This window comes from Carcharodon carcharias, chromosome 23, assembly GCF_017639515.1.
Source record: "Carcharodon carcharias isolate sCarCar2 chromosome 23, sCarCar2.pri, whole genome shotgun sequence".
Lineage (NCBI taxonomy): Eukaryota > Metazoa > Chordata > Chondrichthyes > Lamniformes > Lamnidae > Carcharodon > Carcharodon carcharias.
Genome location: NC_054489.1, coordinates 9,785,241 through 9,801,713, shown reverse-complemented (window position 1 = coordinate 9,801,713; position 16,473 = coordinate 9,785,241). Strand labels below are relative to the sequence as shown.

The 16,473-nt window shown below is 49.3% G+C and overlaps 1 protein-coding gene across 1 annotated transcript in view; it reads left to right on the top strand.

Annotated features, from left to right (window-relative positions):
• Positions 1 to 16,473, top strand: part of LOC121269078 (plexin domain-containing protein 1-like) — a 268,532-nt gene that overhangs the window by 160,652 nt on the left and 91,407 nt on the right. The window lies entirely within an intron of this gene.

Below are 16,473 nucleotides of genomic sequence, written 5' to 3'. Positions count from 1 at the left end.
GAAACGCAGCCAATTTGGACACAACGAGCAGCACTGTGATAGCGATGTTGGGTTGAGGTGTAAATATTGGCCAAGTCACCGAGAGAATTCTCTTGCTTTTCTTAGAATGATATCACGGGACTTTTCACATCCACCTGAGAGGGCAGATGAGGCCTTGGTTCAGTGTCTCATGTGAAAGACGGCACCTCTGAGAGTGCAGCGCTCAGCACTACACTGGAGTGTAAGCCTAGAGTTGGACCTCAAGTCTCCAGAATGGGACTTAAATATCCTGACTCAAGCAAGTGAGCTATCCATTGAGCCACAGCTAACACAGAATAGGCCCTCAATTACAGTTATCTTATTCCTGTGGCAATCTGCATGCCAAGAGAAGGCAGCGGGTTCTGAATATACAGTTTAATCGATGAGAGGATGCCGTGGTTTTGGACAGTGCAGGTTGTTGCATCCCCTGTTCCTTTGAGAAGGGGAATGTCATTGTTACAAATGATCCACTAATCTTTCAGCTTCAGGCATTATTCTGCTAATGATTTGTACCTATTTATATTTATAATAAGTCAGATAGATTCTTGATAAACAAGGGAGTTAAAGGTTATAGGGGGTACACAGGAAGGTAGAGTTGAGGCCACAATCAGATCAGCCATGATCTTATCAAATAGCAGAGTAGACTTGAAGTGAAGAATGGCCTTCTCCTGCTCCTAATTTGTAGGTTTGTATGTTAATTTGATTTGATTACTGCAGCTAAGCAGCCTTATCATGCAATGCTTTAGAACTCAGGTTGGGGTGTTAGGGAGGCAGCGAACGAGGAGAGGAGGAGAGGTAATGAGTGTTGGGGTGAGGTGGGGTGCCTGAGATGGTGGGTGGCCTGCATTCTTTCCTTATCACATCTGAAGTGTGATGTCTGTGGTTATGCCGACACATTTTTTAAAAACTCATTTACGGGATGTGGGCGTCGCTGGCCAGGTCAGCATTTATTGCCCCTCCCTAATTGTCCTAGAGAAGGTGATGGTGAGCTGCCTTCCTGAACTGCTGCATGTGATCTAGGTACACCCACAGCGCTGTTAGGGAGGGAGTTCCAGGATTTTGACCCAGCGACAGTGAAGGAACGGCTGATATATTTCCAAGTCAGGATGATGAGTGGGTTGGAGGGGAACTTCCAGGTGATGGGGTTCCCATGCATCTGCTACCCTTGTTCTTCTGGATGGTTATGGTCATGGGTTTGGAAGTTGCTGTCTAAGGAGGCTTGGTGAATTCCTGCAGTGCATCTTGTAAACAGTACATACTGCTGCTACTGTTCGTCAATGGCAGAGTGAGTGACTGTTTGTGGAAGGGGTGACAATCAAGTAGACTGCTTTATCTTGGATGATGTCAAGCTTCATGAGTGTTGTTGGAGCTGCACTCATCCAGGCAAGCGGAGAGAATTCCATCACACGCCTGATTTGTGCCTTGTAGATGGTGAACAGGCTTTGAGGAGTCAGGAGGTGAGTTACTCACTGCAGGATTCCTAGTCTCTGACCTACTGTTGTAGCCACAGTATTTTTATAGCTGGTCTAGTTCAGTTTCTGGTCAATGGTGACCCCCCCAAGATGTTGATAGTGGGGATTCAGCGATGGTAATGCCATTGAATGTCATGGGGTAATGGTTAAATTCTCTCTTGCTGGAGATGGTCATTGCCTGACACTTGTGGTACTTTCCACTTGTTAGCCCAAGCCTGGATATTGTCCAGGTCTTGCTGCATTTGCACATGGACTGCTTCAGTATCTGAGGAGTCATGAATGGTGCTGAACATTATGCAATCATCAGCGAACATCCCCCTCTCCTGACCTTATGATGGAAGGAAGATGATTGATGAAACAGCTGAAGATGGCTGGAGCCAGGACACTACCCTGAAGAACTCCTTCAGTGATGTCCTGGAGCTGACATGACTGACCTCCAACAACCACAACCATCTTCCTTTGTGCTAGGTATGACTCCAACCAGCAGAGAGTTTTCCCTGATTCTCATTGACTCCAGTTTTGCTAGGGCTCCTTGATGCCACACTCGGTCAAATGTGGCCTTGATGTCAAGGGCAGTCACTCTCACCTCACCTCTCAAGTTCAGCTCTTTAGTCCATGTTTGGACCAAGGCTGTAATGAGTTCAGTAGCTGAGTGACCCTGGCAGAACCCAAACTGAGCATCAGTGAGCAGATTATTGCTGAGCAAGTGTTGCTTGATAGCACTGCTCATGATCCCTTCCATCAATTTACTGAAGATCGAGAGTAGACTAATGGGGTGGTAATTAGCTGGGTTGGATTAGTCCTGCTTTTTGTGTACAGGACATTCCTGGGCAATTTTCCACATTGCCAGGTAGGTCCCAGTGTTGTAGCTGTACTGGAACAGCTCAGCAAGGGGCGCGGCAAGTTCTGGAGCACAAGTCTTCAGTACTTTTGCCAGAATATTGTCAGGGCCCATAGCCTTTGCAGTATCCAATGCCCTCAGATGTTTCTTGATATCATGTGGAGTGAATCGAATTGGCTGAAGACTGGCATCTGTGATGCTGGGGACCTCCAGAGGAGGCCAAGATGGATCACCCTCTGGCTGAAAATTGTTGTGAATGCTTCAGTCTTATCTTTTGCACTGATGTGCTGGGCTCCCCCATCATTGAGGATGGGGATATTTGTGGAGCCTCCACCTGCAGTGACTTGTTTAGTTGCCCACCACCATTCACGACTGGATGTGGCAGGACTGCAGAGCTTAGATCTGATCCGTTGGTTGTGGGATCTCTTAGCTCTGTCTATCACTTGCTGCTCATGCTGTTTGGCATTCAAGTAGTCCTTTGTTATAGCTTCACCAAGTTGACACCTCATTTTTAGGTATGCCTGGCACTGCTCCTGGCATGCCCTTCTGCACTCTTCTTTGAACCAGGGTTGATCCCCTAACTTGATTGTAATGGTAGAGTGGGGGATATGCTGGGCCATAAGATTACTGGTTGTGGTTGAGTACAATTCTGCTGCTGCTGATGGTGCACACCGACTCATGGATGCCCAGTCCTGAGTTGCTAGATCTGTTCGAAATCTATCCCATTTAGAATGCTGGTAGTGCCACACAACACGATGGAGGGTATCCACAATGTGAAAATGGGACCTCGTCTCCACAAGGACTGTGCGGTAGTCACTCCTACCGATACTATCATGGACAGATGCATCTGCAGCAGGCAGGTTGGTGAGGATGAGGTTCTGACCTTGGGGATATTGGGTAAGCGGCTATGGAGGTGGCATGGGGAGCATGAGGGGGAATGGAGATAGCTGGAGTGGCATGAGTTGGCATGGAGGGGCCTTGGGGGTTATGAGGAGGTGAGAGAGTATGAGGGGTGAGGGCTAGAGTGCCTAACAGCTTCATAAACAACTAGGACAAAGTCCCAAAAACCAAGGAGGTCTTCTAACCAGCCAGCCTTGGCACTTCCCCACCCCAGTGGCCACTTAGGATCTGCTTCCAAGGTGGGTGGGCCCTGTAGCCCTGTAGGTGGGTGCATTGGTGATGGAGGCAGTGAATGTTTAAGATGGTGAATGGGGTCCCAGTCAAGCAGGCTGCTTTATCCTGGATGATCTTTAGCTTCCTGAATGTTGTTGGAGCTTCACTCATCCAGGAAAGTGGGTAATAAAGCATCCATTTTAGACCTGCTTTTTAAACTGTTCAGCCCTCCTGCAGATTTACTGACAGATCAGTCAGCCTTTCAGGGACTCACGTTTCCTGATATTACAGCCAAGAAATTAGACAGCCCACTTCTGGTCATTTCAAAGATTCTGGTACACAGAACACAACAGAATTGAAAAGGGAGTTGCCAAAATCACATGGAATTTCTTTTCATGGATATTTTAAACAAAGTGAGGAGATGCTAAAACAGCAACATACTTGGAACAGAATTAGAGGGTCAAGTTCGTTCATTATTCATTATTCAAGCGAATGAAGAGCCATTGAATCTGCCAGAATATGTGGAAGCAAATAAATGGTTAGATGTTTGAAAACTTACAATTGATGAAGGATTGTCTGTAACTCAAGCAAATCCTCATTAGCTACAGCCAGATATGTTGTCATGAAGAAGAAGCAGATGTTAGCCTGTCTGATAAATACTGACTGCATAGATTCTAGCACTCTGCTGTTGACCTCACCACATGGTTTTGTTTCACTCATTGCTATCATTCAGACACACATGACAATCACTGGCTAGTTGGGGAAAATGGGCTTAATAAAATCCCAGGCCATTAGCTTCGAAAGAGTCAAGATCTGCCACTGTCTCATCTACCACTGGGTTAACATTTGTATAGGAATTAAATTAAATTACAAGAATAATTTGCATCTCCATAGTTTCCTCACACTGGGAGTGACATCTCCAAGCACTCTACAGCACCTTGCGTGCTGAACTGGAGGGAGAAGGAGAATCGAGGGCAGGTGAGAATCACGGGGGAAGAGAAGAATTTATTATAGATTTGCAAAGGAGGGAGATGGCCATGCAGAGGTGTTGAGGGAGCACGTTGCAGAGAACTGGCTGAAGGAGCAACCTCAGATGGCTTAACAGAAGAAAGAGGAGCAAACCAGAGTTGGGAGAGTCGGGGGCATGGGGGAAGCAAGCACAGGGAGCTGCTGCTGGAGGTGGTCCCTGTAGAAGGAAAGGGCAGGGATTTTGATTGTTTTAGTCATAAGGGCAATCTCCAATCTTCTTGGGTGACTCACTTCTTAAAGCAGGTGAGGCCCTTCATAACAATAACTTGATGTATATATAAAACACCTCTAACGTAGTAAAATGTCTCAAGGTGTATCATTGGAGCATTACCAAATAACATTTGATGTTTGGGCTCAGTGCTGGGGCCTCAACTATTTACAATCTATATCAATAATTTGGATGAAGAGACCAAATATATAATTGCTAAACTTGCTAATGACACAAAGATAGGTAAAGAAAGAAAATTGTGAAGAGGACATAAGGAGTCTGTAAAGGGACATAAATAGGTTAAGTGAGTGGGAACAAAATTGGCAGATGGAGTTAAATGTGGGAAAGTGTGAACTTGTTCACTTTGGCAGGAAGAATAGAAAAGCAGCTTTTTATCTAAATGGAGAGAGACTGCAGAATTCTGCGGTGCGGAAGGATCTGGGTGTCCTGGTACCTGAATCACAAAAGGTTAGTATGCAAGTACAGCAGGTGAGTAGGAAGGCAAAAGGAATACTGTTGTGTATTGCAAGGTGAATGGAATGTAGAAGTAAGGATGTTTTGCTACAGCTGTACCTGGCATCAGTGAGACCGCATCTGGAGCACTGTGGACAGTTTTGGTCTCCTTATTTAAAAAAGGACATAGTTGAATTAGAAGCAGCTCAGAGAAGATTCACTTGACTGATTCCTGGAATGAAGGGGGGTGGGGGGTGGGGGGGGGTGTGTGGGGGTGCTGTGGTGGAAGGTTGGATGGGTTGGCCTGTATCCATTGGAGTTTAGAAGAATGGGAGGTGATCTTATTGAAACATAAAAGACGCTGATGGGACTTGACAAGGTGGATGCTATAAGGTCGTTTCCCTTTGTGAGAAAGACGAGGACTAGGTGACTCAGTTTACAAATAATGAGACTTCATAAGAGGGTGATGAGGAAAATTTTTCCTCTGAGGGTCATGAGCCTGTAGAAATCTATTCCTCAGAGAGAGGTGCAGGCAAGTCATTGAATATGCTTAAGGCAGAAATAGATAGTTTCTTGACCAACAAAGGCATCGAAGGATATAAGAGGCAGGCAGGAAAGCGGCATTGAGGCCACAGTCAGATCAACCATGATCTTACTGAATAGCGGAACAGGCTCGAGGGGCCGAATGGCCTACTCCTGCTCCTGATGTGATGTTCATATGTACGTATGTACTAAGCTCATAAAGCGATACTAGGACAGATGACCAAAAGCTTGATCAAAGAGGCTGGTTTCAGAGAGCGTTTTAAAGGAGGAGAGAGGTAGAGCAGCAGAGAGATTTAAGGAGGGAATTCCATTGTTTAATCAGTAAGCATGGGGGTGGTTTGTGAACAAAGTTTATTGCAAATTAGGTTATGGGTAGTACTCACCCACCAAGGCAGAGTTCAGTCAAGAATACACCAAAAGCACTTTCAACAAAATCTACAGACAGCTTTACTTATGGACACTTTAGGAACAGCCAAAACACACACTTCTTCCTGAAACTTCATGGCCAGTGAACACTGATTCTATAACAGTTCTTGGAATTTTGATTCCTGGTGCTCTTTGCCCCTGCAAGCTGAGGGCATTAAGGTCCAAGGTGCAGCTGAACATATTGTCACCTGAGCACTACCCAGTACTGAAGTGTGCACCTGAGCCCCGCTCTCTTTAATCTGAAGAGAGCCACTGGGAGCTCTGGGTTAGCAATCTGCCCCAGGTAAAGTGCGCTTCTGGTACATTGTGTACATTGCCTCCAATCGCTGTCCAGTAAAATAAGCCCTCATAAGTCTCACAGTGCATTTAAGATGTTATCTAACATATCCTGCCGAAGATGCCCACCCCTCGAGGGAGCGTCTCAATGTGAAGCTATCCCAGTATGCCCTGCAGTGGTGAAAATCTATTAACGCCACAGGGTCTTACAAAGAAACGCTGTGCCTCCCGGCCAATGCAAGATGGCGGCTGGTACCCGACTGCGGATGCACACTGGTCCACTCATGCACAGAAACCCAATGACTGTGGGGCTGGCAGGACAATGTAACAGGGACCCAGGGTCAGGGAAATAATAGCTTGGCATCGGTGGTGGAGCTGTGGCCTGGAAGGAGATGGGAGTCGGTTAGCAATTATCCTCAGGGCGTTCAGGGAAGCTCAGGTGGGATCCCCTGCACGGACAAAAAGCCCCCTCCCCTGGCCTGGGAAAGCGTCCCCACCCCCACCGAGGCCTGGGCTGTGTGTTGGGTGGGAAAGGCCCTGGTAAAGGCTGTGATATTAATGTAGCCACTGGAGGGAAGAGCACAGTCGGGAATTCCGAGACGGTCAAAGAAATCCACAATTCCCGGTTTCCCGATCATAACCTGGCCCCAGAGTAAAACACCAGAACTGCTCATGCACAATGTTGGCAACAAACACAACCATAAAGGAAACACTTGGGTGGTTGCGGGGTGGGGTGAGTGAAATTTGTCTTTGATGCTAACGCCTGTCTTATACCTATTAGGCCTGATTTTAACTCTTTGAACGTGAATGGGTTTTGAGTGAGTGAAAATCTTACCCATTTTCTTCAATGGGAAAAATAAATCAGGTGTAAAATGGATCTCGCTCACCTGCATCATCGACTGCGAAAGGCCACTTTCACCCCCAACAGATCATCAGCTGGTAGTGAGGAGGGAGGGGGGAATGAAGCAAAAAGAAACTAAGAAGAATAGGATAAAATGGCTGTAAAAAAGCAAAAGATAGGAAAAAGGAAAACAAAGCAGAGAAAGACAAGATGACAGAAAATTTTAACACCCTTTTAATACCGGGTGGTGTATTAGTTCAGTTTTTACATTGTTGCAAACAGGGATCATGACTTCACGGCCTGCTCATGTTGTGAAGTTCACAAGGAAGATCTCCAGATGGGTGTATAGAATCACATAATGTTTACAGCACAGAAATAAGCCACTCAGCACAACAGATCCATGCTGATGTTTATGTTCCTTATGAGCCTATTTCATCTAACCTCATCAACATATCCTGTCTACTCCTTTCTCCATCGTGTGTTTGTCCAGCTCCCCCTTAAATGCGCCTAAACTATTTGCCTCAACTACTCCATTTGATAATGAGTTCCACATGCTCACCACTCCCTGGGTAGAAAAGTTTCTTCTGAATTCCTTATTGGATTTAAGAGTGACTGTTTTACATTTACAGCCTCGGGTTTTTGGACTTGCGCACAAGTGGAAACATCACCTGTACATTTAAACTATCAAACCCCTTCAGAATATTCAAGACCGCTACGAAATTACCCCTCGGACTTCACTTGATTGAAACATATAAGATCCTGAGGGGACTTGACAGGTTGGATGTGAAAAGGGTGGGAGAGACTAGAACTAGGGCACACGGTTTAAAAATAAGTAGTCACCCATTTAAGACAGACATGAGGAGAACCTTTTTCTCTCACAGGGTTATGAGTCTTTGGAACTTGCTTCCTCAAAAGGCAGTGGAAGCAGAGTCTTCGAATATCTTTTAAGGCAGAGCTAGATAGATTCTTGGTAAGCAAGAGGTGAAAGGTTATCGGGGATAGGCAGGAATGTGAATTTGAGATTAAAATGAGGTCAGCCATGATCTTATTGAATGGCGGAGCAGGCTCGAGGGGCCAAGTGGTCTATTCCTGCTCCTAATTTCTATGTTCGTATGTAAGTACTTTTTGGAGAATAGAGGCCCAGTCTAGTCAGTCTCTCCTGATAATTATAACCTCCCAGTTCTGGTATCATCCTTGCAAATCATTTTTCCATCTCTTCCAGTGCCTCAACGTCTTTTATATAATGTGGACACCAGATCTACATAATGTGGACACCAGATCTGCACACAGTACTCCAAGTGTGGTAATATTCACAGAGAAAGGATTGAGAAACGTTGCAAGCTGTTGGGAGGGACGAGCTTTTGTGAGAGAGGAATAGTCCATTCCTGTTCCTAAGAATGCATCTATCCTTCCTTGTGTTGGTTCATCCAAAACATAGTGGCAGCGAAGAGAGATGGTTTGTTTATAGATTGCTTTTTGGAAGATATTTGTGATGTGTGTAATGGGCTGGGGGTGAGCGGGGTTAGTAAAAAATTAAACAACAGCATGCTGCCAAAGATTATTCTCAGCATCAGGCTGCAAAACAGCCAACAGATGCTTGCAACATTTTAACTTTGGGTCTTTTCCATCAGAATCCCTGATTTAAAAGATGAGATAGAGACGGGAGGAATTCTGAACTGTTTGGGTTTGCACTGGGTCCTGAACTGAGGGTGTTCCAAATTTCATGAGCACAGCACGCTGGCACATCACTGGTCTTTTGTTGACTTCATACCAACCAAAGTATTTCAAGACTGCATAGCATTTTGATTTTCAATTCATCCATCAAATCGAATACATGTTTTTTTCCAAGAACATCTGGAGACCTCCCCTGATGGTTCCTGTTGGTAAACATGTGGACCTGAACCAGGAACAACAATCCCCCCCTCCCCCCACCGTCGGGGGGGATGTGTGGGTGTGGGTGGACCGGTTGGGGCGCGCCGCCATCTTATGTGGGCGGGCCAATTAAGGCCCGCCCAGCGTGACGTGCGCCCGGAAGCGCTGTGCGCTCCCTGTGTGGGCGGGATTCCCTGAGCCAGGAGTGTGCTCTTTCCCGTGCACTGATCTCCCTGAGGCAAAGTGCCACCTCAGGGAGATCGCTGGGACGTGTCCATTTCTTTTATTTCAACATTTTGTAAACATTTAAAATCCCTCATGACACCTCATCCCACCCGTGGATGAGGTCTGATGCTTTTTATAATGCCCGCCAGGGTTCCCGGGCCAGCCTTAAGGTCCGTTGATAACCTCAATTACTTTATGAACGGCTGTTGACAGGTCGGCGGGTGCACAGCTGACTGGGCTCCGCCCACGCCGACCTGAAAATGTAAATGACGTTGGGTGACGCCGGAACACCTGCTCTACATCACCCCGCATCGCTTTACGCATCAGCGAGTGGGCCCCATCCACCCCCCCCTCCACTCGCCGACCGGATGATGCAGCCCCAGATGTCTTAGCATTGTCCAAAGCTCCCTTGCCCTTCCACCAATAGGTTTGAAAGGGAGACTTGCAATTATATTGCGCCTTTCACAAACCGCAGTACCCAAAGCGCTACACAACAAATGAAGTACTTTTGAAGTGGAGTCACTTGCAGCGGCCAATCTGCACCCAGCAAGCACCTTCCAAACCCACGACCGCCACCATCTGGAAGGACAGGGGCAGCAGATGGATGGGGACACCACCACCTGGAAGTTCCCCTCCAAGTCACTCGCCATCCTGACCTGGGAATATATCGCAGTTCCTTCACCGTCGCTGGGTTAAAACCCTGGAACTCCCTTCCTAACAGCACGGTGGGTGTACCTACACCACCGGGAGTGCAGCGGTTCAAGAAGGCAGCTCACCGCCACCTTCTCAAGAGTGTAGGGAAGGGCAATAAATGCTGGCCTAGCCAGCGAAGCCCCACATCCCATAAATTAATTGAATAAAAGTTCCCAAAAAAAGCAACGTGATAAAGACAAAATCTGTTGTTGTGATGTTGGTTGAGGAATAAATATCAGCCAGTACACCAGGGGTAATGCGCCTGTTTTTCTTAAGATTGCATCTTGGGACATTTTGCATCCATCTGAGAGGGCAGACAAGGCCTCAGTTTAACATCTCATCCGAGGGATGGCACCTCCAACAGTGTAGCACTCCCTCAGCACTGTACTGCACCGGAGTGTCAGCCTAGGCTTGGTGCTCAAGCCCCTTGAGTGGGACTTGAATCCACAACCTTCTGACTCCGAGGCGAGAGTGCTAAGACGTAGGTTTTCTATGGAAAAGCAGCTGGAGGTGTGCATCATCTCGGTGAAAATGTGAAGAATTCCCAATGGAGCAAGGTACCAGGGAGCAGCTATAGCCTTCCTGGGATGTTAGGCAGCTTTACACTATGAGGTAGACACTTAGCTTCTCAGAAGTTCTGGTGCACATTCTTGACAAGATTCTAACCAAGGTCAAAACATTATCCTTCTTATAAACAGCATGTCTGTGCCTCAGGAGCTGAGGGAAAAGCAAAAGAGGCACAAAAACACAGGGCGGAATGTTCCGGGCCCGCTGGCAGTGGGTGTGATAGGTGGCGTGCGTGGAAAATGTGGCGGGACCCACTTCATGACAGCTCAGCCCACCAACGCCAGGCCGCGTTTCCCACCATCAGTCGGCGGGGAGCTAATTGTAATACATTAGCATATAATTAATAGGCAATCCCGCCAGGCTCTTGGAACCCGGCTGTATCGTCTGTCCACATTGGCGGGAAAGCACGCTGACGTGTTTCACAACAGCACATGGCGGCCTTCACTCTGGGGGAACTGAGGTGAGTGAGCAGCAGCGTCCTCCGCAGCTCATCTGTTGTTTACAGGCCTCAGGGGCACCAGGGGGGTGGGGGATACTGACGCCTGGCCCCTCAGGCGACTGCTGAGAGGTGGGGGGGGGTGGTGTCTGGGGGCAAGTGCTGGCCAGCCTCGGAGGTGACTGCTGAGTGGTTGAGGGGGGGGTGGTGTCAAGTGCTGCCCTGGCGCTGCATCCCGTGCACAGGTTGGGGATCAGGGTAGGTGAGGGAAGTGGCCACGCATTAGGGACGCCTGTATAAAGTGACCAGGCCTCTGGAACTGAGACAGATCAGGCCCAGCCGCAGTGATATGATTGGGGTCGGGCTCCTAGCCTGCCCACCCACGCAAGCAACACGGGGGCACCACAGGTCCACCAAGCGCTCCATACTCCACACCCCCCCCACCCCACCACGCCCCACACCCTCGCCCCCCCCCAGCACAGACTTTGAATCTGCCACCATTTTATTGGACCATGGAGCAGTTGGACTGCACACATTGTACAGTCTCCTCACCAACACTGGCCATGTAGCAGTCACTGCTGGAGGCGCTCACAGCCCTTTGCAATCTCAGCCTCCTGGGGCCAGTGTCCCCCATGTCGCAGGTTGACAGGGCAGCCATGCAGCGCACACACATCTCGCCATCCAAGGGGTGACCAGCTCTCTCCGGGAAGCATTAAGGGGCAGTCACACAGGATCAGGAAAGGTGCTAAGTACAGCCATGATAACCACGTCTCTCTCTCTCTCTTTCATGCTGCAGGAGGACCACGTCAGGATCATGGATCCTGGTGACCTAGCTGTAAGCCTGATGCCTACAGAGACTGTAGATGATGGAGGAGAGAGTGACTGAGGGACCTGGCTGAGCAAAGGCAGGAGCAGCAACCTCATGAAGAAGGGGCAGCAGGGGCTACCGCACACACTGCCCAGGAGTGACAGTGAGCCGTGGCTGATCCCAGGGTCCATAGACACCGCCGGCCATTCCTGCAGATGACTGAGAACCAGTGTCGCTGATGCCTGCGCATGTCAGGGACCTGGTGGCTCACACCTGCTGCTTACTGCAGGATTTGGTGCCAAGGGGACATGGAGGGCATCCACTGCCAGTGCCTGTGACAGTGACTGCAGTGCTCAATTTCTATTCCAGTGGCTCCTTTCAGGGCTCCACAGGCGACCTCTGTAGGATTTCACAATCTGTCACCCACAAATGCATCCATGAGGTCACGGATGCCACCTTCTCCATGGCCCGGGACCGGGACAGCCAGGATGCCAGGGCCTTGGATTCACCCTGATCTCGGGATTCCCACAGGTGCAGGGTGCGATTGACTGCACTCATGTGGCGCTCAGGTCTCCGTCGCTACACACGGTGACTACATCAACCGCAAGGGATTCCACTCACAGAACGTGCAACTGGTATGCGACCACCGCAGGGTGCGATTGACTGCACTCATGTGGCGCTTAGATCTCTGTTGCTACACATGGTGAACTATATCAGTTGCAAGGGCTTCCACTCATTGAACGTGCAGCTGGTGTGCGACCACCAGAAACACATCCTGCAGGTGTGCACACGGTTTCCAGGGAGTGTGCACGATATCTACATCCTGAGTGTCTCGCAAATCCCTGAAGTCTTCCAGGGTCCACAGAGGCTGCAGGGTTGGCTCCTCGGGGACAAGGGCTACCCACAGAGGCCGTGACTGATGACACCCGTGCAGCAGCCTCAGACTGCAGCAGAGCGACGGTATAATGAGGCTCATGCAGCAGCTCGCTTGGTGGGGCAGACCATCGGGATGCTGAAGATGTAGTTCCGGTGTCTGGACCGGCCTGGTGGAGCCCTGCAATATAGTCCACACAGGGTGTCACGCATCGTCATTGTCTGCTGTGCCCTTTACAACCTGGTGCTCCAATGGGGAGAGGAGCTGGCTGAGGAGGAGTTGGAGGAGCTGCACGTCTCCCCCGATGAGGAGGACGCTGACAGGGATGAGGGTGAGGGGGTCCTCAGTGGTGACGATGACGTGGCTGAGGCTCTCGCACTGGCTAGACGAGGCAGGTGTGCACAGGAGGCCCTCATGGCTGCCAGATTTGTGGAGGATGATGACGAGATGCAGTGAGGTGTCCCCATGAATCCTCACGTCACAGTTGTGAACGTTTGACTCCAGTCTAGCTTATGGCAGCGCTAATACCCTCTATGAGAATGCTCCTGTCATGGAGACACAGTGGAGGCTCTAATAGTCACTCGATTGCAGGAGGATGGTGAAAACATACAGTGAGGACACTCCATAGATCTTCACATGGCCTCTGAGAATGTCTAATTCCTGTCTGACTGAGGGCAGCTCACTTGCTCCATGATCAGGGCCATCTCAGAGATGCAGCCATTAAACTTTAGGCACATCTGATGCTGTGTCCGCCTTCAGCACCTCAGCCCTACAGGAGCTGATGCACAGCATCACTCCCACAAATGCAGGTGTGATGGGGGCCAGCCCCACCTTAAAGGTGCTGAGAGCACACAGAGAGAATGAGGGAACTCTGTGGCATCTGCCCACTTCATTCTGGCAGCAATGACCAGCACTGCCGAGGTACAGGCATCAGTAATGTGTCCAGGGAGTGTGAGGCTGGACAATCACTGTGGTCTGAAGACTGCACAGAGCACAGGGAAGAGGCCCTGGACTGAGACACCTGCCTTTATCTTGTGCAGAAAGGTTTCACATCTGAGTGACAAGAACACTGCTCATCAGAACAAGGAGCCATAGGCAGGGAGACATTCTTAGGAGTTTATTGACAATAGTGAATAATATGTACAATTGATTAACACCCGTGCCCAGGCTGTGCAACTAATTCTCCTCAACTTTCCTAACCCTTGGTGCTCCCTGGACATCCACAGTGGAGGTGGAGGCAGCCTGCTGACTGTGACACCCTGTCTGTGATGACTTTGGTGGGTGTCCTCTGGAGGCCAGGACATGGAGGGCCCCAGCCTGCTTTCAGGGTCTTGCTATGTGGCAGTGGCGCCCTCCTCGGTCTGTGGAGCTGGATCTGTGGCGGTCACAGGAAGAGAGGAGTCAGGTGGGCTGGTCACTCCCAGAGTCACCTGGTTGGAGGCCAACTATGGCATCAGCGATGGAGTTGAGCCCGCGCAGCAGTGCAGGAGTGACGTCCTGGACCAAGGTCTGCACGGTGGCCGCCATTCTACCAGCGTTGGCCTTGGTGTGTTGCAATGCCGGCGCTATCACCTCAGCCTGAAGATGGACAGACCCCTCCATCGTGCCTTGCAATCTGAGGAGTGCAGCGGACATCCTTCCCGAGCTTGAGTTTGCAGCACAAGCAACTGTGACATGACTGAGTCCAGAGGCTCATCATCTGACTTGGACCCAGCAATGTTCTGACCCCCAGCAGTGCTCCGAGTGCCAGGGACCTGGGAAGTCCCTGCCTCCACCTGCTGTGGATCAGAAAGTGTGATGTGCTCAGCAGATTATGATCCGGAGGCTATTCTGTTCTACAGCTGGGTCCCACTGAGGTGTGCGTCTCTGTACTGGTGGAGGGTGTGGGTGAGCGCTGTGATGGGACTTCAGGGAGGGTGCCTTCAGATTCCTCTTCAGAGGTTTCTTCAGAGCTTGATTGGAGGCTCTGGATTGTAGACTCCATCGGCTGTTTGGCAGATGTGCCTGTGAAAGGGGAGAAAATTAGTGCCTGGCAGTGGCCTATGAAAGAGACACATCACTCATAGCATGGTTGTCTGGTGGATGTTGCACTGCTGGATCCTCACTTGGTAGAGCAGCACAGGAACAGTCCACATCGACGCTGACCAGCTGGACGGCTCCGTTTTCGAATTCTCTGAGAACTTTCAAATTCCGACATCCCTCCACCTGTCTGAGATCTTTCCCTCCTGTTGTGAGCCAGTTTGTCCTGCATGGATAGAGATGGGGAAAGTGTTATCAGGACACCTGCCGGGCCAGATGTTAATTGTGCCTGGCCTGTGTGGGTGGTGAGTGGTCCCATGGACAGGATGAGGACAATGATGGTGAGTGTGAGGGAGTGAATGGTGATGTCCCTTGCACTGGCCCTGTGGGTGTGTGCATCATCCTTTTGTGGCACAGGGTGTCTGTCCTCCTCTGCAGGGCATTCACACTCACCACCATTGCCACCGCCTCCCACTTTGGTGCCCATCCTGCGGGCAGAGCGGGGGTAGAGCACATCCCGGCGAGCCTCCACAGCATCCGGCAGTCACTCGTGGGACCCGTCTTTGAAGCGGGGGGGTGGGGGGTGTGCAGTCTTTTTGCCTTTGCTGGTCATGTCTCCCGGGCAGCGGTGGTGAGCTGGTGGCGAGGGGCACTTTGCTGGCGGCCGCCTTTTAAAGATGGCGGCTGGTGTCAAGCAACAGCGGGGTGATGTCGAGCAGGCGAATGGGAACCCGCCTGCCATTGAAATGGCACGTTTTGCGGGAGTGAATATATAATGAGGCGGGCACGGGATGATACAGCGTGAAAGCCCAGCAGCAGGTAAGACTCCATTTTACCCTCCCGCTACCGCACTTAGTACAATTCCGGGAAAATTCAGCCCATAGTTTTAAATTGTATGTGGAATGCATAAATGTACCAAATGAAACCACAAATTCCCTGTACACAGCACACTGACAGGGTCCTAGTTAAACTGAACTAAATCATGAAAATCCAGTCCTCTCTTCTTGCAACTTTCATTCAGACTGATCCCTATCGCTGATGTGGATATGTTCTCACTCTGTGAAAGATGCTCGCCTGCCTACCAGGTCTTAGTTCAATAGAATGTAGCTGATCTGTTCAGAAGAGGAGCTGTACAATATCAGTGAGAATGATCTCCATTCTCTGTCGAGAACTGAAGGATGAACCAACCTGTGGGATGTTAGGCTGCAAATAGGAAATGCTACATTGTTGAAGGTACTGTCCTTTGGATGAGAGGCTAGATCAAGATCACATCTGGCTACGTAAGTGAGTGTAAAAAAATCCTAAAGTGCTATTGGAAGAAGAGCAGGGGAATCCTCCTGATTATCAGTAACATTTGTTCCATCAATCAATAATATCATTCAACAAATATGTGGTCATTTGTCTGATTTCTGTTTGTGGAATCTTGCTATGTGAAAATTTCCTCCTTCATCTGTCCACATAACAACAGTAACAACTGCACCCAAAAATGATTAACTGGCTACTGAGTGCTTTGGGACTTTCTAGGAAAATGAAAGGCACCATCTACCTTTCTTACTTCATGTCTTTCTTTCCTATTGTTGGCTTTAAGGATTTATTAGCAGCAAAATGTTCCCATCTTAAAATAAAGGGGACAATTCTAAAGGGGATGCAGGAGCAGAGGGACCTGGGTGCACATGTGCATAAGTCATTGAAGGTGGCAGGACAGGTGAGACAGCGGTTAATAAAGCATACAGAATCCTAAGTTTTATTAATAGGGGCA